This window comes from Cupressus sempervirens, chromosome 1 (genome assembly GCF_028749045.1).
Source record: "Cupressus sempervirens isolate cs-2001-9-10 chromosome 1, ASM2874904v1, whole genome shotgun sequence".
NCBI lineage: Eukaryota > Viridiplantae > Streptophyta > Pinopsida > Cupressales > Cupressaceae > Cupressus > Cupressus sempervirens.
This window is the reverse complement of record NC_143118.1, coordinates 33741281-33764776: the sequence shown is the minus strand read 5'-3', so window position 1 is coordinate 33764776 and position 23496 is coordinate 33741281. Positions and strand designations below refer to the sequence as shown.

The 23496-nt window shown below is 38.7% G+C and overlaps 1 pseudogene across 1 annotated transcript in view; it reads left to right on the top strand.

The window, feature by feature from the left end:
- Positions 1–23496, top strand: part of LOC149576031 (E3 ubiquitin-protein ligase RGLG1-like) — a 41034-nt pseudogene that overhangs the window by 334 nt on the left and 17204 nt on the right. The window contains exons 2-8 of the transcript XR_016354233.1: positions 14054–14138; positions 14301–14445; positions 14566–14677; positions 14879–14976; positions 15297–15376; positions 15472–15577; positions 15698–15825. The product of XR_016354233.1 is annotated as an E3 ubiquitin-protein ligase RGLG1-like (transcript). The remainder of the gene's footprint in view (positions 1–14053; positions 14139–14300; positions 14446–14565; positions 14678–14878; positions 14977–15296; positions 15377–15471; positions 15578–15697; positions 15826–23496) is intronic.

The following is a 23496-nucleotide window of genomic DNA, read 5'->3' as shown; positions in this document are numbered from 1 at the left end:
AATGTTTTAAGCGTTACTTGTGTCATACGAAAACATGCCCGTGCTTATATTGTTACCCGGAATAGAATACATACGGATGGCTTCGAAAATATTAGTTTTGATTTCTTAAAATATTTTCAACTTCAAAAATGAGTCATATTAAGGCTCACGTTGTACAAACAAGTATTCAGTTACTTGTTAGGAAGGGGTATGTTGTTTTGAGAAAGGACTCGCAACTCTTCGCATCTTATAAATATATGATGTAAAAGCCAAACCGAGAAGGACTGAAGAGATACACAATATTCATTATTCATATTTTAAATTTTTGCCTAGCCTATATTTTATGATGTATCATATTTTCTTATCTGCAAAGAAATGACCTTTTGAACTAAGCCCGCGGATTTGAGTTACTGAGTGGATTTTGTGCGATCCGGATATGTTCGTAATAGATGGATCTTCTGTAAGGAATGTCTCTATTGTGATTTTATTTTCGGCATTAATATTTATTTTATATTTCGGAATTTTAAATTATTATTAAGTTATGTCCTTTGTAAATGTTTTTAATTTATTTTCTATAAATATTTTAATATTCGGATAAGTGGATTGGATCATTATTGCATTTTAAATTTGATGAACGTAAATATTGTGAAATATTTTATTGTTTCCATATTTATGTCTAATTTGTCTCCGTAAGAGTTAAAGTGCATTTTAGAGTTATTTAAAATTGCATTTAAATAATTGAGCCATCGCATCTGATTATTAAATTTGTTTATAGTTTGAATATATTAGACTTTATAAAGTTGTACGTTTCAACTGATAATTTTGACTCTATTGCCCATCTAATTAAGCACTGGTCTTTTGCTCTTAATCCATAATCCATATGCTGGCAAATGTCTTGCTTCTTGCCTTTGAGGAATAAATATATTCATCTATTGCATTAATCTATATTTATACTTTATTTAAAACGTTATTTCAATCATTTTCTTTTGTTCTCAGTTCACAAATTGCAAGTTTAAAGTTTTCCTATATTTTTTGTCATTTGGAAAACTTTTATTGCATTCGCGTTCTAATTGATCTGTTTTAAGTGTCTTGGATCTAAGTGTTTCGTCTAGGATCAGGTACACCCGCCTCGGTCTTGCAGAGCCAGAAGTGCAAGGGATTTAGATCGCATCGATCAATCCCGTCAAGTTGGCCTTAACCAGTTGGATATCCCAGCATCGAGCAGGCAAGGCTCGTAGGATTCCAACCTACGGTTTTGATAACCAACAGAGTGAAAGTATACTCTATTACAATAATAGATAAGTCGCTTGTTAAGAATATTAACTAAGATAAACCTATAGGTCTGACAGTACAGACTGTACTTCCTCTTAATAGTAATATATCTCTAATGTTGGCATTTAATGATATATCTCTCTCCTATAGGTGCCAAGTTAGGAAGGGTTATACCCTTTAGAAAGGATATATAATTAGGTTGTAAATGTAGATTATAGGACACATAGTTACAGCAGTTTGCTCCTATAAGCATTTTAGATCCTGCAATTTATATTTGAGATTCTCTATCACAATAAAAGATTAAATATTCAGTATTGTATTTGCATTATAATAAGCACTAATTTCATCAATATTCATACTATTTAGAAGATCATTCTCAGCATATAAGACTGGATTAAAAGTCTGATTAAGAGATAAGGATTTAGCGGAAACTTTAAATGGTATCAGAGCTCTGGTAATCGAACCTAGGCTCTGCTAAATTTCAGTAATCAGACTTTGTACACATCAAGCAACAATCTTCTATCTTCCATGGCTTACACAATCAGACCCGAGGACAGGTTTGATGGGAAAGAGCACTTTGAAGCTTGGAAGTTCAAAATCATGATGATTCTTGAAGAGAACAATGTAAAGCAATTCATTGATGGAGCATCCAGACAACCCCCAGTTGAACCTCACAAATCTATTTGGAGTAGAGGAAATAGAAAGGCTATTCAAATCATCTTGGATGGAGTTAAAAATGATATTGTACCTATGCTCACAAAACATCAAACTGCCTTTGATATGATGAATGCATTACGAAATGCGTATGAAGTAAATGATGCAACCAAGGTTCTTGCACTAAAAAGGCAACTGAATCACATTCATATAAAGAAAGGAGAACTGATGAGTTCTTACTTCTTAAGAGTTGCCGGCATTAGAGATGAACTATCAATTAGCATAGGAGCCATCATTAGTGACACAAAATTAACACTTATGGCTATAGATGGATTACCAGATTCATGGGAGACATTCACACAAGGAATAAGTGCCAGAGATTAGCTCCCGGACTTTAACAGACTCAAGAATGATTGTCTTCAAGAGGAATCCAGAAAACTAAAGAAAGGAGGGAAACCAAAAGTAGAAGATGAAGAACTTCACATTCTTAATACAAACTCCTATAAAGGCAAGAAGAAGCATTTCAAGAAGAAAAAAGGAAATCAAAAGAATGGAAAGCCCAAGAAAGATCTATCTAAAATAAAGTGTTTCAAATGTGAAAAATTTGGACACTGCAGATCTAATTGTTCTGAAAATTCCAAACAACAAACAAATTGTACAAATGTCATTAGAGAAGAAGATACTTATGATCTTGAGAACCGTGTTTTGTATTCCTCTCTATCAAATGAAATTTCAAATAAAGCATGGGTAATTGATAGTGGATCTTCTAGACATATAACGGGATACAAAGAAACTCTAGATTCTTTATCAGAGAAGGTTAACAATGAAGTTACCATTGGTGATAACTCAACACACTTTGTTGAAGGAATTGGAAATTGTACTTTGAAACTAAAATCAGGTAATACTCTTCTTCTTAAAGGTGTACTCTATGTACCAGAGATTAAAAGAAACCTAATCTCAATTACAACACTTGAAGATGATGGACACATTGTTGCATTCGTGGATGACAAAGTATTAACTTGGGCTAAGAACTCTTCCATCAAGAAAGCAAAGTTAATTGGTCAAAGAAAGGGATATTTGTATGAATTGAATACAGAATCCAGTTAATCCATTCAAGCCCTAGTCCACGAAGTTGAAGATTCAAATGAAATATGGCATAGAAGATTAGTGCATCTAAATTTTAAAACTTTATCAACTATGAAAAAGATGGTTACTGGATTACCCAAATTAAATAAAGACCACCCTAGTATTTGCAAAGGGTGTGCTCTAGGTAAAAGCACCAAAAGTCCCTTTCATGATAGTACTAGGAAAACAAATAATGTTCTAGAATTAATTCATTCAGATTTATGTGGACCTATGTCTGTTCCTTCTCTTGGAGGATTCTGGTATTATATCTTGTTCATAGATGACTTCTCTAGGAAAACATGGATTTACTTTTTAAAATGCAAAGAATCAGAACAAATCCTACAAAGATTTAAAGAATTCAAAGCATTAATTGAAAATTTTTCAGGACATAAAATTAAAGCCCTTAGAACTGATAACGGAGGAGAATATACCTTAGACTTGTTTAAAAGGTTTTGTAAAGGATCAAGGATTAAGAGAGATTACAATGTTCCTTATAACCCAGAGCAAAACACGGTAGTAGAAAGAAAGAATAGGACAATTATAAAAGCTGCTAGGGCTATGATTTTTGACCAAAACCTAAAATATTATCTTTGGGCAGAAGCCTCTTGTATTGCTGTATATATTCAAAACAGAAGTCCTCACTCCTGTTTTAAAGATAAAACACCTGAAGAAGTATTTACTAAAGTAAAACCCAATATAAGTCATCTTAGAATTTTTGGATGTCCTGTATATATCCATGTTTCAAAAGAAAAGAGAACCAAGTTAGAACCCTCTGGGAGGAAAGGTATTTTTGTAGGGTATAGTGAAACCTCTAAAGCATATAGGATTTTCATACTTGGACAAAAAACGATTGAATTTAGTAGAGATGTAATCTTTGAAGAAGATCTTGAATTCAAAAGAGCCATAAGTTCAGATGAACCTTCTCCTTTATCTAGTTCTGAAAGAAATAGTGAATCTGGGTCCCAGAGGGAACTTAGAAGAAATCGAAGATGAAATTCAAAATATGAACCTTGAAGAAAATTCAAAGAAAAGACCACTTTAGGCTATTACAACAGTTGAAGTAGCTTAAGACTTTGCTGCACCTTCTGGAATAGTCAGAGAAAGCAAAAGACCTAAAAGATTCTCTGGTCATACAGCTAACATAAGTGATTTATCCAAAATAGAGCCGACCAATCCCTCTGATGCTATTAAGCATACAGCTTGGAAAGAAGCTATGACAGAAGAATACCAATCTATCATGAAAAATGATGTTTGAGAAATTGTTCCAAGACCTAAAGGAAAATCTGTTGTTTCTTCCAAGTGGATATTTAAAATAAAGCATGCTGCTGACAGTAGTATTGAGAAGTATAAAGCCAGATTTGTAGCCAGAGGATTTTCTTAGAAAGAATGGATTGATTATGAAGAAACCTTTGCTCCTGTTGCTAGATATACCTCCGTAAGAGCAGTCTTAGCAATTGTTTCATCAAAGGGATGGAAGGTACATCAGATGGATGTGAAAACAACATTCCTAAATGGAAAGATTTCAGAAGAAGTATATCTAGAGCAACCTGAAGGATTTGAAACTCATGATCCTAATGCTTTTGTTTGTAGGCTCAAGAAAGCTCTCTATGGGCTTAAACAGGCATCCAGGGCCTGGTACGAAAGAGTTGATAAGTATCTCACCAGCTTAGGATTCTCCAAGAACGAAGTTGATTCAAATTTCTATTATAAAAGAGATAAAGATGATATGGTAATTCTGATACTGTATGTTGACGATCTACTAATAACAGGTGATGATAATCTCATAGATCAGTGCAAGAAAGATCTAACTAGAGAATTTGAGATGAAAGATTTGGGACTCCTTCATTACTTCCTAGGACTGGAAGTACGGTAGAATTCTGACAGTATCATACTAAATCAAGGGAAGTATACATCAGCTATTTTAAAGAAATTTGGAATGTGGAATTGCAAACCTATGTCTTTTCCAATGGAGACTAATGTACATAAACTTAATGAAGCAACTGCAGAATCACCATCCTTAGATTCTACTCTCTACAGACAGATGATTGGGTCTCTTATGTACTTAGTAAATACAAGACCAAATATTTGCTATGCAGTTAATGCCTTAAGTCAGTTTATGTGTGAATTGAAGGAGATTCACCTAGTCGCAATTAAGCACATTATGAGATACTTACAAGGCACTCTTAATCTCAGACTCAAATATGAGAAAGTTGCTTTAGACTTACATGGATTCACTGATTCAGATTGGGGTGGAAGTGTTAAAGACATGAAAAGTACTTCAGGATGCTGTTTCAGTTTGGGATCAACAATGATATTTTGGATATGTAGGAAGCAGTCTTCAGTACCATAGAGTTCCACAAAAGCCGAATACATTGCAGCAGCTATGGCCTTCCAAGAAGCAGTATGGCTGAGGAAGTTACTTGTGGGATTATTTGGGCAAGCTACGAATCCCACGATTATTCATTGTGATAATCAGAGTTCCATCAAGCTCTCAGTGAATCCAGTTTTCCATGATAGGTCCAAGCATATTGAAATTCCTTACCATTATGTAAGAGATATGGTAGACAGGAATTTTGTAAAATTGGAATACATTTGCACTGCAAATTAGACAACAGACATACTCACCAAACCTCTATCTAGAGTGAAGATAGAACACTTCAGGAGGAGACTTGGTATGGTTGAGTTGTAATCCATTTGTACTCTCTTGATTATTAATAAAGTAATTTTATTTTGTCAGGCTATTGACTATTATGCGCTCCACCATTTGTATTCATTATTTTAAGAGTGACAATCTTTGAAAATAATGAACACTTGTATAAAACATTATGAGAGGCGACAATCTCTTAGATAATGTGCTAAACAGTAGAGTTCTACTGTAAGATCTAGATGAGTTCAAGATTATTTTGTGATGTTGACATTGCTATGTTCATAGGTCACAAATTGGATAAAGGAAGAATCTTAGTATTCTCCGGGTCTATCCTGTATTCTGGTATATCTTAAAACTCAGGATCATGTTGTGATATGGAAATACTAGTTTCTATGAAATCATAACTTGGACAAATGAAGAGATTACTCTTCAGATTTATCTTGTATAATATTACTAGTGGCAGTGATTTGCCATATCACAGGTTTAGTAATATGACTTTGTATCATGTGTTCTATGATACCACATGCTAAGAAGAGACAGACAGATATAGAGTATTAATTCTTGCTTATTCATCTATATTGGTGTTGCTAGATATAATCTCTGTGTGTAGGATTATCAGGTTAAGAGGGAGTGTTAAGAATATTAACCAAGAGAAACCTATAGGTTTGACAGTACATACTGTACTTCCTCTTAATAGTAATATATCTCTAATGTTGGCATTTAATGATATATATATCTCTCTCCTATAGGTGCCAAGTTAGGAATGGTTATGTCCCTTGAGGGACATACCCTTTAGAAAGGATATATAAGTAGGTTGTAAATGCAGATTATAAGACACACAATTACAGCAGTCTGCTCGTATAAGCATTTTATATCCTGCAATTTATATGTGAGATTCTCTATTACAATAAAAGGTTAAATATTCAGTATTGTATCTGCATTATAATAAGCACCAATTTCATCAATATTCATACCACTTAGAAGATCATTCTCAGCATATAAGACTGGATTAAAAGTCTGATTAAGAGATAAGGATTTAGTAGAAACTTTACATCGTCTATTATTAGTTAGTGGTTATATATTGTAAATATCTAATTAGCTTTAAGTTTGCTTTCTCTAGAATAGAATGTTTCTATTCTTTACGATCGTTTCTTAAGAAAACATCGTCTCATTCTTTTGTATAAATTGACTGTTTGGTCTCTGTTAATAACAAGCAAGTATTTACCAATTACTTCTGTAATATGGTGTCAGTGCTAATACTTAAATTTTTTCTTGAAATTATTTGTTTAAATTTTTTCAAATTTTTTTTTCAGTTAATTTCTCTAAAACCTGCCTAGGGTTTTCTGCCTTGAGAAATTCAAATCAGCCATTACTCGGGTTTGAAACCTCTGTGCAAATCGTGGTCGATTTATCTGCTGCAAATTGTGGTCCTTTTTTTACAAATTGTGGTCGATTTGTTTGCAAACTGTGATTCCAAAAGGGGTTGTTTTTTTACTACAAATCATGGGCAAGTTGGAAAAAGACCAAAGCCATAGCGCGATTTGTATTCAAGACATCCCTGGCTCTGCGTTTTACAAAAAAACCTGCTTCTGCCACGTCTACCATATTTGGAGGTAACCCATTGTTTTCAAGCATCGTCTTAGTTTGTAATCATGCTCTGGGAAGCAAATCAGCCATTTTTTTGCAGCAAACCACCATTCTTTTTGCAAATCCGACCTTCTAAGCCGTTGACAAGGGTTTTGCATGAAAGCCTATATTTTCAGCTTGGAAATTATTTTTGCTTGTAGATTCTTAGTGGGTTTTTCAAGAGCTCAACTAGGCTGTCCATTTTTTTGGGCGCCTTGATTTTCGTGCCTCAATTTTCAAGCTAGTGGATCCAGAAAATGACAACATATTCCTTCTGGGTTTTTCAAGCTCTCTTCTGGGTCCCTCTTTGATTTTTCTAGGTCTTCCGTATTTTTGCCTTGAAGAATGTGCCTTCACAGATTTTCACAATTTTTCATTGAAAAATATGCCATGGCATCTTTGACAAATATTTTGCTCAAGCATAACTCCAAATTCAATGGTCGAAATTATGACACCTGAAAGCAGTGGATCATCGCAATTTTTGAATATCGGAATATTGATCAACTTGTTCTGGGTGTTACGCAGCGTCTGACTTCTGCGGGTCTTGATCAAGATACATGTGATTTGAATAATTGAGAGGCAATGATGCTTCTCAAATTATCCGTGGTTGATGATCAACTTTCGCAGATTCCATCCGGTAAGATAGCTGTAGAGACCTGGACACATCTCAAAGGTCTTCATGAGACTTCTGACAAAAGCAAAGCCTTCTTTCTGAAAAACACTTTATTTTCTATTGTCATGGATGAGCGCACCTCGCTCCAGGCACACCTGAATCGGATTCAGGAAATTCGTGATCAGTTACTTGCCATCAATCGCAAGATGGAGGAAGAGGATATTGTGGTTATCACTCTTTAGAGTTTACCAAAATCCTATGAGCATTTTATCGACTCTCAACATCACATCTTTTGGTGTTGATTTGAAGTTCACTGATCTCTGCACACTGCTGCTTCAGCAAGATCGGTGGAAACAATAGTTCGGTAGTAGCCCCAGTTCCACTTCCACCGAGCAAGCTTTTGTTGCGAAATCCTTTTAGAAGGATAAAGACAAGTTTCAGCAGCCATCTCAGCAAAAGTCTTCTGCTCCAGCATCAGATGGTTTTAGAAAGAAGAACATTCAATGCAACTACTGCCAGAAGTTTGGACACATGAAGGTTGAATGTCGGAAATGCTTAGCTGCATAGTCTAAGCAATCAGGTTCGTAGCCCAAAGCGAACAGTGCAGAGCACACTGAGCAGGTGGAATTTGCCTTTTATGCCTTCATGGCTAAAAGACCTACAAATCATTTGAAGTCGTCTACCTGGTACATTGATTCAGGTGCCTCTCGTCATTTCATTCACCGCAAAGACTGGTTTACTGACTACCAGCCTTATTCAAACTCAGTTATTTTTGGTGGCGGCGAAGAGTACATGGTTGTTGGTAAAGGCAACATTTAGATTCAGTCTGTTGGGAGGAATCTCATATTCTTTGATGTGTACTACGTTCTAGGGACAAAACAAAATCTACTCTCAGTCAATCAGTTGCTGCGACATTCTCCACACTTGGCAGTCACCTTCAGTTCACATCAGTGCATCATCACTGATCAGGCAACTAAGTCTATTGTTGTAGTGGGTCTTGAGGATCATGGTCTTTTTAGACTTACCGATTCTGGTGATTCTCAAGACCTAGCTATGGCTGCTCGGAGATCTTCTATTAGCACACTTTGGCATCAGCGATATGGACACTTAAATGTGCATTATCTCTCATAGCTTGCTCAAGATGAGCTTGTTCTTGGATTGCCAGAGATTCTGACTCAACAACTTGGAGTTTGTGACGCATGCCAGGCTGGAAAGCAACATCGCACACCTTTCACTAGTGGCAATTCATGGCGAGCTTTTCAAGTGCTTCAGCTTGTTCATGCCGATATCTGCGGCCCTATGACCACTCCTTCTGTTCTTGGGTCCAAGTATTTTCTATTGTTTGTTGATGATTTTTAGTAGAAAAATGTGGGTTTATTTCCTTAAAAAGAAATCAGATGCTTTTCTTGTATTTTAGAAGTTTAAACCTTTAGTTGAAACAGTCTGGGAAATCTATTATTACTCTTAGATCAGACAATGGGGGGGAATTTTGTTCTAATGCTTTCTCCATCTTCTTGGATACACATGGCATCAAACACCAGTTAACCACGCCCTGCACGCCACAACAGAACAGTGTAGTTGAACGTCGGAATAGGACAATCACCAAGATGACTCATTTCATGCTCGAACACAAAAATGTTCCGAAGCAGTTTTGGGTAGAAGCAGTTAACACTATAGTTTATTTGTTGAACCGGTCTCCCACAGTGATTGTTAAAGGTAGAACTCCGGAAGAGGCCTAGTCAAGTCGCAAGCCCAAAATCAGTCACCTGAAAGTTTTTTGGCTCCCTTGCTTTTGTTTGGATCCCTGATGCTTCATGCACCACGTTGGATGCCAAGAGTTAGAAACTCATGCTTGCTAGATATAGCAGTCTTCACAAAGCCTATTGCCTGATCGATGTTGAGACATCTCGTCTCATCTACAGTCGAGATGTAGTCTTTGATGGGTAGCGAGGACCTTTCATACCTATTTCTCCTGTTCCCGATCCAACAGACCAGCCTATGCATGCTTATGATTTGGGAGTTTGGCTTCCGTTAGGTCCACCTGATGGGAGGGCTCTAGTAGCTCCTGCAGCTCTAGTTATTCCAGTGATACTCGTATAGACACCTTCGGCTTCTCTTGCAGGATCATCTCGCTTTGTAGATGCTTCACCTGAGTTGATCCAAATTCTTCTGATGAGGATCCTACTGATCAAGCATCTCGTAGTACTAATGTTGGTCATTCTCCTATCCGGCCTAAGTGGTGGGCTAAGACACTTGCTGATCTTCTTGATGATGAGCTCATTGATGGGAGAACTGCTCGGAAAAAGAGCGAAACTACAGATTTTGTTAACTTTGCTCTCATGGCCAATATTCACAGTGTGTTTGAACCTCAAACATATTCGAGGCTAAAGGAATTCCAGAATGGGAACAGACCATGACATCTGAACACCAAAGCCTGCTGAAGAACAACACATGGGCCCCTTTCACCAGGGAAGAAACCCATTGACTGCAAATGGGTCTACAAAATCAAATCCAAATCGGATGGTACTTTGGATAAGTACAAAGCTCATTTAGTGGCAAAGGGCTTTTCTCAGCATCAGAGCATTGATTATGAGGAGACCTTTGCTCCTACTGCAAAGATGAGCACCATCAGATTAGTCCTAACCGTGGCAGCACAATTTGGCTGGAAGGTCCATCAGATGGACGTCAAGAGCGCTTTCTTGAATGGGGATCTCCATGAAGAGGTCTATATGATGCAGCCTCCTAGTTTCAAGTTTGTTGGTAAAGACTATCAGGTTCTCAGATTGCTAAAAGCTCTTTATGGCTTGAAGCAGGCCCCTCGGGCATGGTACATAAAAATTGATAAGTACCTTAGTGATCAAAGCTTAAAGAGGAGTTCTTCAGATCCAAATCTGTACATCAAGACTACTGACAGTGACATCATCCTTCTGGTTATTTATGTGGATGATTTGATCATCACTGGCAGTTCGATATCTTTGATTCAGTGAATCAAACATAATTTATGCCAGTCTTTTGATATGATTGATCTTGGGCTCATGTATTGTTGCCTAGGTGTTGAAGTGTGGCAAAAGTCTTCTAGTATATTCATCTCTCAGTCCAAATATGCTAGGGCCTTATTAGACAAATTTCGTATGCAGGATTGCAAACTTGCATCTACACCTATGGAGAAAGGTCTCAAGTTATCAGCAAAGTCTGATTCTCCTTCCGTTGATGATCCTACATATAGGCAACTATTAAGCAGCCTCATCTACCGCTCTGCTACTAGGCCTGATATCAGCTTCGCAGTCAACTATATTTCATGCTTTATGACAGCTCCTAAGGCTAATTATTGGATGGAAGTAAAGCGTGTGCTTCGTTATGTGAAGGGCACTTCAGATTATAGAATTTTGTACTCTCAAACTTCTAATCCTAAACTCAATGGATTCACAAATTCAGATTGGGTAGGCTCTGTTGATGATAAAAAGTCAACATCTGGATATGTGTTCAGTTTGGGATTTGGTGCAGTCACATGGACCAATAAGAAACAACAAGCAATTTCTCTCTCTTCTACAGAGGTCGAATATAGAGGGATTGTTAAGGTAGGATGTGAAGCTGTTTGGCTTTGTCGGATGCTTGGGGATATGCAGATGTCACCAGCAGGGCCAACTACTCTGTTTGTTGATAATGAAGGCATTATCAAGTTAGCACGCAATCCAGTCTTCCATGAACAAACCAAGCATGTGGATGTTCACTGTTGCAGTATGTTCCTACCATAGATCAGATTGCAGACATTCTCACCAAGCCTTTTGGTCCTGATAAATTTGTCAAATTCAGAGGACAGCTTGGTGTTCTAGATAGATTAACCATAAAGGAAGGGTATTACAATAATAGATAAGTCGTCTATTATTATTAGTTAATGGTTATCTATTGTAAATGTCTAATTAGCTTTAAGTTTGCTTTCGGCTTTTGCTTTCTCTAGAATAGAATGTTTCTATTCTTTACGATCATTTCCTAAGGAAACATTGTCCCATTCTTTTGTATAAATTGACCATCTGGTTTTTGTTAATAACAAGCAAGTATTTATCAATTACTTCCATAATATACTCTTATAACAGAAAAGCTAAGGTTGGAGAGCTCAATAAAACATCCCAAAAAGGTGTCCTTTGGATACTAATATTGAAACATTTCAATGCAATTAATTGTAGGTGCCATGAATATTAACACTACCAACATAATAGTCATTTTAATAACATATGATCTTCAACTCAATTCAATAAAGCGTAAGCTTAAGTGATGCAATGGAAAACATTTTGGCTATAACTCTTACCACCTTAATTGAGCGGAATTTTATACTACTGCTAGCAACTGCTTCTTGATATGGATTATTGGGGTTTCTTTTGAAGACCAGTGTTTTAAGAAAATAAAGAAAAAACTCTCATGATCATTATGACCACTTGGTCTGGGAAGAGAGTGCAAGAAGCATAGAAGTCGAGATTGATTGCAACATTTGCTTCAGAAAATAATGCAAGCCATGTTCCTTTCAACATTGTACTTTGTTACCAACCAATCGTATTTATGCTAAAAGGGTTGCCTCTTTATTAATGTTTTGTAGTGACAGGAGACATCATTTGTACTTGTGATGGTTGTGTTATCTTCATTGTTGATGTCCTATTGTTCTCAAGCCTATTCAATTCAGATATGCGGATCTAATTCTTCTATTAGCTATTACCTCCTTGGGCTCTGCTATTCAGTGCTGTCTTTATCCGTTTCATTTGTGTATCGCTATTTCTTTTGCTTTGTGCAAATGTTTTTGACGTGGCTGCCAGTTCACTTGCCACTGTTCTCATCTTCCTAGCAGCGATCATCATGTTTGATGTTTGGGTTGTGTAGAAGGTGAGTCTACTCTCATCTATATACTGTAGAAAACCCTTTTCTTCCCCACTTTTTAATCACTTACTGTCAAAGTAACAAGAATCGGAATCGGATCGAAATCGGCAAGGCCGAATCAAATCGTGAATCGGCCATGAATCGGAATCGAATCGGCCATGAATCGGAAAATTAAAAAAACCCTTGAAATTTAGTGAGTAACTTATTTCATAAACCCTTTATCGCTGATTCGATTCACCGATTCACAAAAAATCGTTTGGCTTGAATCGAATCGCCGAATCGCGTGAATCGCATGAATCGCCGTGATTCTTGGAACTATGCTTACTGTAGAAAACCCTTTTAATCACCGTTTCTTCTCCACTTTCCTTCAAGGTTTGCATGCACCTTCCATAAATCAGATTCATCTATGATATTTACTGCTTCTTTATTCTCCTCATTGCCTTTATTAGCCTTCTCATTACATGCCTTCATCAAGGGCTCTTGTGCCTCTACTAGCATTTGAATCAGGCATGCCGCATAGCACTATCTTCGAGAGTTTTCTGGCCGATAAAGATGGTAGCTTTGTAAAGATAAACATGGTGTAATACAAAGGGTTAACATACAATGCCACTTTCTTGTACCATACCTAAGCAAGTGCATCACGCACTTGAAGCCCCTTTTGGGGATAACTATCTGCTGTCAATGACTGGTTTAACAATTTTTTTTTTTAATATGAATGGTCATTCAACATTAAGATTTATTTGAATTAATGTCATAATGCTATTTTTGCTTCTTGAGCAAAATCTTGTCGTCAAATTTAGGAGTATGTTGGTTAGAGGTAGGACTCATGTCCTTTAGTTTTACTAGCGGTGAGCAATAAGATCTGAGATCAATATATCATTTGATTGGAAGGATAAATAGATTGTCTCATGATGCTGGTTGCTGTTAATACTTTTTGGCTTTTACACTAGATTATAATCCATGCTCGACATTTCAGACTAATAAAATTTAAATAAACTGAATTTAAAAGCTCTCAAAAGTGGCGGGTTTGTGATATTCAAAGCTTATGATTTTTGGAATGAAATTGTCATATGTTAAGTATTTTATTTTTCATTTTTCTTTATGATACTTGTATCTATATCTGTAGCAAATATGTGTTTTATTTGCAACATTGCAGCATTTTGCAATCTAGAAGTTTGCTATACGCTAAAAAATTTACACTCTTTAAAAATGATTATGTAAAACCTTGTTGCAGAAAATATGACTCTAGAATGCTTCTATATTTATTGTAGGTGACTGAGGCTCTTGCACAAGCTGGCCTTGAATCGTCCAAATTGATTGTGGGTATTGATTTCACAAAAAGCAATGAGTGGACAGGTTTTCCTCTGCCCTGTCAATGATTTAATTTTTCCATTGGATTTAGAAATGTTTCATGTGAAGCTGTATAGCTTTTCTTCTTTTCCTTGGTTTCAGTTGGCAGCTTTGCAAGCTTTCTTCTCTTTGTTTCAGTAGAAATAAAACCATTGTTATAGATGTTAGGTGCAAAGTCTTTTAATCGGCAAAATTTACACCATCTTGGAGATAATCCAAATCCTTACGAACAAGCAATTTCAATTATTGGACAGACCTTGTTTGCTTTTGACAAGGACAACTTTATCTTGTTTTTTGGTTTTTGGGATGGTAAGTTTCAAACTTCTTTTCATATTATCTTGGCAATTCTTTTTCATACAACACTTTACAGAGTTCACAGGAGACAAAGTGAAATGCCTGTCACTAACAATACATTCTTGTTGCATCGTACAAGTTCAACTCATGACCAGTAGGTGTTCAGCTTCTATCCAGATGGTAATTTATGCAACGGATTTGAAGAAGCACTAAGACGATACATGGAAATAGTCCCCAACTACGACTTGCTGGTTAGTGAGGATTTGTATTTGATTAAGCTTTGATATTTATGATAAAATATAAATGTAGAATTGCTTGTGTATTGAAGTCTTGGGTTCAGAAAGTATTATCTTTTTGGAATGATTGATTGGGTTCATATTTATATTGTTCATAAATGCAGTAGGTATTGAATATAGTTATGTCATTTACTAATGTATTTCTTTTTCTATTAGGGCCAACATCTTTTGCACCAATCATTGAAGCAACAATCTGTATTGTGGAGCAAAGTGGGGGGCAATACCATGTTCTTTTGATAATTGCAGATGGACAGGTTGTATATCATTTATTTATGCTTCTTTTCAAATGTATTGTTAATTTAACAAATTGAAACTTCTTTCATCTTGTTGGATAAAAAGCATTTACTTAGTAGAATTTTTGAATTATATGTAACATACACTGCATACATTGTCCTTATTGTTTATGCTTTTACCCATCCTCGGACTCTCTTTATATTGATCATTGATTCTCTGAATTTTTATCTTTCTAGGTCTTCCTTGTTTTTTGTGTGGGCATATTGATGATGGTTTGCTCATCTTTTTCTTGTATGTATTTTGCCTATCAACTGTTCTAATGCAAGTTAAATATTTATAGGTAACAAGAAGTGTTGACATTGAAAATAGTAACCTGAGCCCACAAGAACAGAATACAGTCAATGCAACAGTGCAAGCAAGGTAATTCCATGTACATGATTTTGTCGTATTTTCAATGCTAATAACTATTCTATAAACTTGTAGCTATAATGCAAGAATTGTTACAACTCATGCAATGAATATCTACTCTCAATTGTCTTGGTTGGTATTGGTGATGGACCTTGGGACATGATGCAAAAGTTTGACGACAACATATGAGCTTGGTCTTTTGACAACTTCCAGGTAATTTATCAATTTTATTGGTTTTGAAAAAAGAAGAAGATATAGTTGACATTGTGAGCGTATATTTTTAGAAGTCTATTCTTATGTTAAAGGTTTTCCATTTTACTTATGTTTCTACAGTTTGTGAACTTTACTGCAATCATGTCCAAGAATATTCTTGTTTCTAGGAAGGAGACTGAATTTGCACTCGTAGCACTGATGGAAATATTGGCTCATTACAAGGCCACACTAGATCTTCAAATAATGAGGTAGCTATATATCTTATTTTGTATTTATATTTCAAATTATCTTTCTAAATATCTTTCTAAAATGGAAATAATATACTGTTAACCTGTTTAAGAAAATATTAAACTATTAGAGACAATCTTCTATGTATTATTTTTTTTGTCCGCATAAACCATGATCTGTTTGCAATTTTGTGCATCATGTACTTCTGTGCAATAGCTTAACTTTAGTGCCTTTGTATGTTACAACTTGTCCTTTGTGCATTCATTGGAACTAGAATATGTTGCACTTGGATATGTTACAATATTTTATAATTCATAAATGAGTTATTACAAACGGAGATGCTGTTTCCTTACCAAGAGAAATGACGAAGAAAGTTTCTTATTAGAGACAATCTTCTATGCATTATTTTTTGAGTCAGCATAAACCATGATCTGTTTGCAATTCTGTGCATCATGTACTTCTGTGCAATAGCTCAACTTTAGTGCCTTTGTATGTGACAACTTGTCCTTTGTGCATTCATTGGAACTAGAATATGTTGCACTTGGATATGTTACAATATTTTATAATTCATAAATGAGTTATTACAAACGGAGATGCAGTTTCCTTACCAAGAGAAATGATGAAGAAAGTTTCTAAAATAACTAACGGAGAAAGTAGAAACTATCTAATAAACTAAATACGTAATTGACCATTAATATAATATTAACTACTTTATTACCTTTCCTTAATGTTTATTTTACCAACTCCCCCACTGAAGACATGATGTCTTTTGGACCTTTGGTCATATACAAAGAAGGTTGCCCTCTTCTCATCAGAACATTCTAATCTTGCTGAGACCTCTTTGGATCTGCAAAATTTTAATGACCAAGAATCCATCCAACCCAATGTTGCAAAGCTATCCTCTTGAGATCAGTTGCTATTATGTTCTAGAGTGTCAATGGCTCATGCCCACATAGATTTCTAATTTGCTAGACTGCAAGTTGGATAATAAAGGGCCTTTTATTAGTTTGATATTTCTTTAATGATGATTGTATTATGTATGATTAATTAGAAAGTAGACTAGTCTTTTGAATATGGATAACTACCTTATTTGTATATTGAACTTGTACAATGTGTTAGTGTATTTGAGGTACATGCATACCCTGGTCGTTTTATTCACAAAGTATTGTAACAAACTCGTCAATTTGGTGTGTATTATTATTTAGTTCTAGTTTGTATTGCAATTTGAAGAATGTATAATTAGCCAAAAAGGAAAGCAGTAATTTGACAGAGTTTAGTGCTACATATGTGTTAGCCGACTGGATGGTTCCGGCGATGTTTCTGTAGCTGACGGTCCGGCGGTGTTTCTGTAGCCGACGGTCCGGCGATGTTTCTGTAGCCGACGGTTCGGCGGTGTTTCTGTAGCCGACAGTCCGGCGGTGTTTTTGTAGCCGACGGTCTGGCGGTAAATAGTTTGTAACGGATAGAATAATTGTGGCCGACGGACCCCTTCGGGAAGGTTCGGCAGTAGTATTTATATCCCGTCCGGGATCATTGTAATTCATCATTCACTTACCATTGCGAATATTATGCTACTATTCTGCTGTTATTTTCCGTATGCGTTCATTTACTTTACCTGTACGGTAAACATGGCGATGTTTCTGTAGCTGACGGTCCGGCGGTGTTTCTGTAGCCGACGGTCCGGCGGTATTTTGTATTCTGTAGCCGACGGTCCGGCGATGTTTCTGTAGCCGACGGTCCGGCGGTGTTTTTGTAGCCGACGGTCTGGCGGTAAATAGTTTGTAACGGATAGAATAATTGTGGCCGACGGACTCCTTCGGGAAGGTTCGGCAGTAGTATTTATATCCCGTCCGGGATCATTGTAATTCATCATTCATCTACTATTGCGAATATTATTCTTCTATTCTGCTATTATTGTCTGTATGTGTTGACTTCTTTACCTGTACGTTAAACATTTGGCGCCGTTGCCTTATGAATCTGGAAGGTGGGAGGAATGAAGATTAATGCCAAATTAGCTTAACAAGGATCGAAATAAGGCGAAGGGAAAAGATGGAATCCGTATTGCACGAGAGAATTTAATTCTAGCACAGCAAGCCGAACGCCGACGAAGATTTCAGAGGATTGTCGACGGAAACCGAAGTGCGGAGGAATTGTTGGAGGAGACTCGGCAGCGGGTGGACTTGGTGGAAGAAGCATGGGAGGAGTTCTTGAATTTGTGTTCGCCGAGGGAAGAAAATTCAGACGGGAGAGCATCAACTCGCACGGCTCGCAGTGCCGGCGAAGCACGAGCGTGGAGTGACCTCTTCGTCCAGGATAGACTTCCGCGGGAAACAATTTCGGAGGATCCTTCGTCTTCACCAAGGTTTGTAGCTGTCGACACCTCCGGTGTGGGAGACTAGTCTATCGGTGTGGGAGTTCAGATTGACGGTTTGGGAGTGCCGACTGCCGCTGTGGGAGTGCCGACTGCCGGTGTGGGAGTGCCGACCTCCAGAGTTATGGCGGGACCCAAAGAAAAATTACCAAAATTTGAAGGCGATGGTACAGCCGACCCCCTCCGACATTGTAAGACATGTGAGACGATCTGGCGGGCAAATGGAATCACAGATGCCGACGAATGGGCCAGGCAATTTTCGGCAACCCTACGGGGTGTCGCGATTGATTGGTTTTCAGATATGGATCCGCAGAAGCTGGATACATGGGATAACATTAAAAAGGAGTTTTTGGCGGAATTTAAACTCTTACGGGATGATAATGAAATCGTAGCGGAAATTTTCAATACCAAGCAAGGGAAGCACGAAACTGCCCTTGTCTACGCCAGGAGATTGAAAGACTTAATAAACAAAATGGAAAGCAAGCCAGCGGATGGGTTGCAGAAAAGGTGGTTTGTGGACGGCCTCCGCTCGAAGTTGCGGAGGAAAATGAAAATTGTGCCACCGTCATCATATGTGGACGCATATAACAGAGCACTGGACCTTGAAAGTGCGCAGAAGACAAAGAAGAAGAAAACCAGCTCCTCTGACTCTGATGATGATGAATCCGCTCAGGATGATAGCAGCGACGACGAAGGTAGTAACAAAAAGGTTCGTGCCTTACAAAAGGATATGGTTCGAATGATGAAGGAGTTTAAAAATATGCAGAAGGAGCCAAAAAGTAGTGAACTGTGGTGCACGGAATGTAAGACCAACGGTCATACTAAGGGATCATGTCCGAAGAACCAATTCTGTGACATCTGTCAGATCATGGGCCATTCGACAAAGGACTGCCCGTTTAACATGAAGACAAGAGGATCGCCGCAGGTGTTTCTCACACAGGAGGCTTCCCTGTCGGGTAGTAGCGGAAACACAAATACTGCCGGTGCTACATCCGAAGGATACAAGAATAATAACAAAGGGCAAAATAATAACAATAATAACAATAATAATGGAAGCCGAAGTCGAACCCAGTATGATGCAAACGGACGGTCGATTGTTCAATGCCGAGCATGTAATTTGTGGGGTCATTTTGCGCGGGATTGTACAGCGGTAAACACACCGAAATTATTATGCAGATGGTGCGGACCCGGCGATCACGAAGATTCCAAGTGTCCAAAGGCTGGAGTAAACTTGATCACTGTCGGCACGGATGTAGAGGAGGTTCTGGCAATTACACGGAGGCAAGCGAAGGAAAAGAGAAAAGTGGGGGAAAGTGCAGGCGGACATTGCAAAGGCATCGTCGACGGAAACATCTCAGTTGAAGGACATCACCTTGGCAAAGAACTTCGCAGAACAAAGCATTCTATGACAGATCTTACAAACGGAGATACCGGTCAAGATAAGTGACCTCCTTCTCACAATGCCCCAGTTACGGACGGCTATTCTGAATCATACACCGTTTTCAAAAGCACCGGAGGACACAGGAAGGAATAGTAGGGAAGTAATGACAACAGACCCAATGCTGCTGGCACTCACCTCCGGACGGCATCCGGCGGTTGTTGAGATGGGGATTTTGGGAAATGTTTTGACAGAGACAATTGTTGACGGAGGGTCCGGCGTGAATGTCTTACCGGAGGATACTTGGAAGAAGTTGGGAAAACCGACGTTGTGGCCACCTGCATTTCAGTTGCTCACGACAGACCAACATGGAATCAAACCGTTGGGAATTCTGAAAGCGCAACCGGTAACAATTGGTACGCAACCATTTTTATTGGATTTTGTGGTCATTCCATTAAAAAGAAAAGGCTATGATGCTATTCTGGGACGGGATTGGTTGGTGCAAGCAAAAGTACAACATGATTGGAAACGCAATACCCTATCAATGGAGCGCGGAGGCAAAAGATTCATAATTGACCTGCATACGCAAATGGTCGGCGAGGAGGCAGCATTGTCAGATTCTAACAGTGAAGGCGAAAGTGATGATGAAGGACAGAGGAGAATGGAACCGGATGAAGGAGGAGTATTGAGACTTGACGGAGGATCGAATGACGACGACCTGGACTCGGTTAATGGCCTTTACCACTGGCAGATAGAAGACTACGAACTCTTTCCGAGTTGCAATATGCTAAGGGTCGACGAAGATGAGAAAAAGGAGGAAAATGAATGTCCAGAGGAATGCAGGGAAGTGGAAGAAGGAAAAGTTGCCATGGCTGAAGCTGAGGGGAAGAACACACAGTCTGAACATAGGAAAACGAAAAATTCCATTGTCCGGTACATGGTGAATGGATCGCGCGAAAAGAAAAGGTTACACCGCAGCGTAAAATTAGTAGAAGGGCACCGACAGCAAGGAAATAATCCAGTTGCGCGACGACCGCAGGCACAGTGGGCGACGAGGTTGGCACAGAACAAATGTAAGGCGTACGACAGTCAAAATGAAATCAAAGTGGAAAAGTTTAAGGGCAGTTGGGTTGGACCATATCAGATTCAAAAGGTCGGCGACAATGGAGCAATCAGATTATCAACCCTAGACAGGCAGAAGGTACCTCCGACAGTCAACAGATCCAAATTCAAAATATATGGTGCTAGGAAGACTCCATCGCTGTCACAAGATGGCCAGCTGACTCCGTTGTCGTTGCAGAATGATGACGCCTGGAGGCAAAATGGAGGTACCTCTGTCATTTGATGTGTAAAAAAAAAAAAGAAAAAAAAAAGAAAGAAAAATTGGACAAAAAAAAAAAAAAAAAAAAGAGCCGTGGAAAAGCCCCGCGGGCAGCACCTACCGGAGGCCCGCGGGCAACATCCGCCAGAGGCCCCGCGGGCAGCACCTACCGGAGGCCCCGCGGGCAAGTCTACCCGCGGGCAACAGCGGTTGGAGGACCCCGCGGGCAACAATTGTCTGCGGCCGAAAGAAAGGCCCCGCGGGCGTCGAAGTTGGAGGCCCCACGGGCAACAGCTGTCTGCGGCCAGTGAAGTTGAAAGTTTCGCGGGTCCACGGGCAAGAGACCCCCGCGGAGTGTGAAGCCGTGGGCATAACATTTTAGAAAATCCTCGCCAGAAAGCCACCGGTGGAAGAACGGTCCGCGGGCACAAAATTTTTTCGCATCCTCCGCCAATGATAGCCGCGGGCTTACAATCATTTCCGCCATAATTTTGAGCAGCCTCCGACGGTAAGAGAAAAGACCGCGGGCGACGACAGGAAGGCCGCGGGTAGGAGAAGAATGGGTCACGGGAAGAAAAAGAAAGGCCGTGGGGAGAAAAGAAAGGCTGCGGAGAGAACAGAAAGGCCGCAGGGAGAACAGGAAGGCCGCGGGTGACGCAGAGGTTCAGTTAAGGAAAAAAAAAAAAAAAAAACGTCGACAGAATCAAGTTGTTCAGAATGAGTGACAGATGATGCCAAAGGGAAGGGGACGCATTCGTGGTTGCCAGAAAGAGTGCAGAATCGGCAGATAATGACAGAAATGGTGTGATCCGTGCATTCCTGTGTGGGTTGCGAAGTGTTAATTTGGTCTTGGTGGCGATGGGCGCTACCCCTCGACCCCGCCCTGTAGTGCGCTGCCCCTCGACCCCGCTGGGGGCGTTGCCCCCTGGACCCCTAGTCGTGGCGGATATCAGTCGTGGGAGTCTGACCAGTTGAGAAGAGTTGAAGTTGCTGCAGGCATGGACTTTCTGTGTACCAGAGGCAGTGGGAGCAGGTGTTGGCTGTGAGGCTGTCTTGGTGGATGCGTAGAGAGCTCGGGAGGAGCTGATCATCCGATTGGAGGCAGTGCAACGACACTTGGCTTAGGGTACTGAGGAATTGAAAACAGAGAAAGCAGCACAAGTGGCTATCAAGGTCAGCTTGAGGAGACAATATTGTGTTAGCAGAGGCTACAGATGTAATGGGATGAAGGTGACAGTGATGTGTCGAAAGCAAATTTCTCTTGTTGTAGTCACTCTATAAATTTATTTTTTTTGCTAATTTTTTGTCAGTCGTCAGGAGACGACTTTTCTTTTTGGGGGGGATGGTGTTAGCCGACTGGATTGTTCCGACGATATTTCTGTAGCTGACGGTCCGGCGGTATTTTGTATTCTGTAGCCGACGGTCCGGCGATGTTTCTGTAGCTGACGGTTCGGCGGTGTTTCTGTAGCCGACGGTCCGGCGGTGTTTTTGTAGCCGACGGTCTAGCGGTAAATAGTTTGTAACGGATAGAATAATTGTGGCCGACGGACTCCTTCGGGAAGGTTCGGCAGTAGTATTTATATCCCGTCCGGGATCATTGTAATTCATCATTCATCTACTATTGCGAATATTATTCTTCTATTCTGCTATTATTGTCTGTATGTGTTGACTTCTTTACCTGTACGTTAAACAATATGCTGATGCTGCTACCTTTTTGTTAATGTGAAGGAAGTGGTAAAAGCATGCTTTACTCCCATTGACAATATTATATTTTTCAATACAGCAATTGTTCTATTCTTATCCATGCAACTGTGCTATTTATGTTTTATGATTCTTAAAGGCAGAGCTTGTCCTATTCAGGTATATGCTACAGTTTCCTGGAAAATTTCTTAGCTTTACTCTTGTCATGAAGGAAGTGGGGGGTTAAGCGGATGTTCTGAGAAAGCTTCTTGCGGAACTGAAATTAAGCTCAAAGATACCCCAAGATCAAAAGCAAAATGCAGATGTTGATGAAGGAGTATATCAGGCAACAAAATCTATTGCACCCAAAAATCTCTCAACAAATGTAGAATTAAATATTGCTACTTTGATGCAAATCAACAGTTTGAGTCAAAAGGTCGCATTGAGTTTTGACAACATGTCAGAAATTGATACAATTGTAAGTCAGCAAGAAGCTTTATCGCAATCTATAAAAAAGGAGCAAGTTGCAGAACCTTTTTCAGATCAAAGTTCACTTCCAATCAATGGAAAAATCATGTACAGATGTTAATAGATCAGGACAGGAGGGAGCAAAATCTTAAGAACCAAAAAGTTGTCAACAGATACAGAATCAAAAGATGCTATCGACTTGGAAATTGAGAGTATGCAACAAAAGGCCTCCTTGAGTTTTGACAGTATATCAGGCAATGATTTAACTGAAAATCAAATTGAATCTTTATCGCAGCCTATAGAGAAAAGGGAACTAATTATGGAAAAATTATGTATAGATGTTAATGATGGAGCACAGGAGGCAATAACATCACAAGCAAAGAAGTAAATAACAAATCCTTTTCCATTACATCAGATAGTAGAAATTTATGTGGTTCAAACACTCCAAAAAAGATTGTGTCTGAATATTCCAT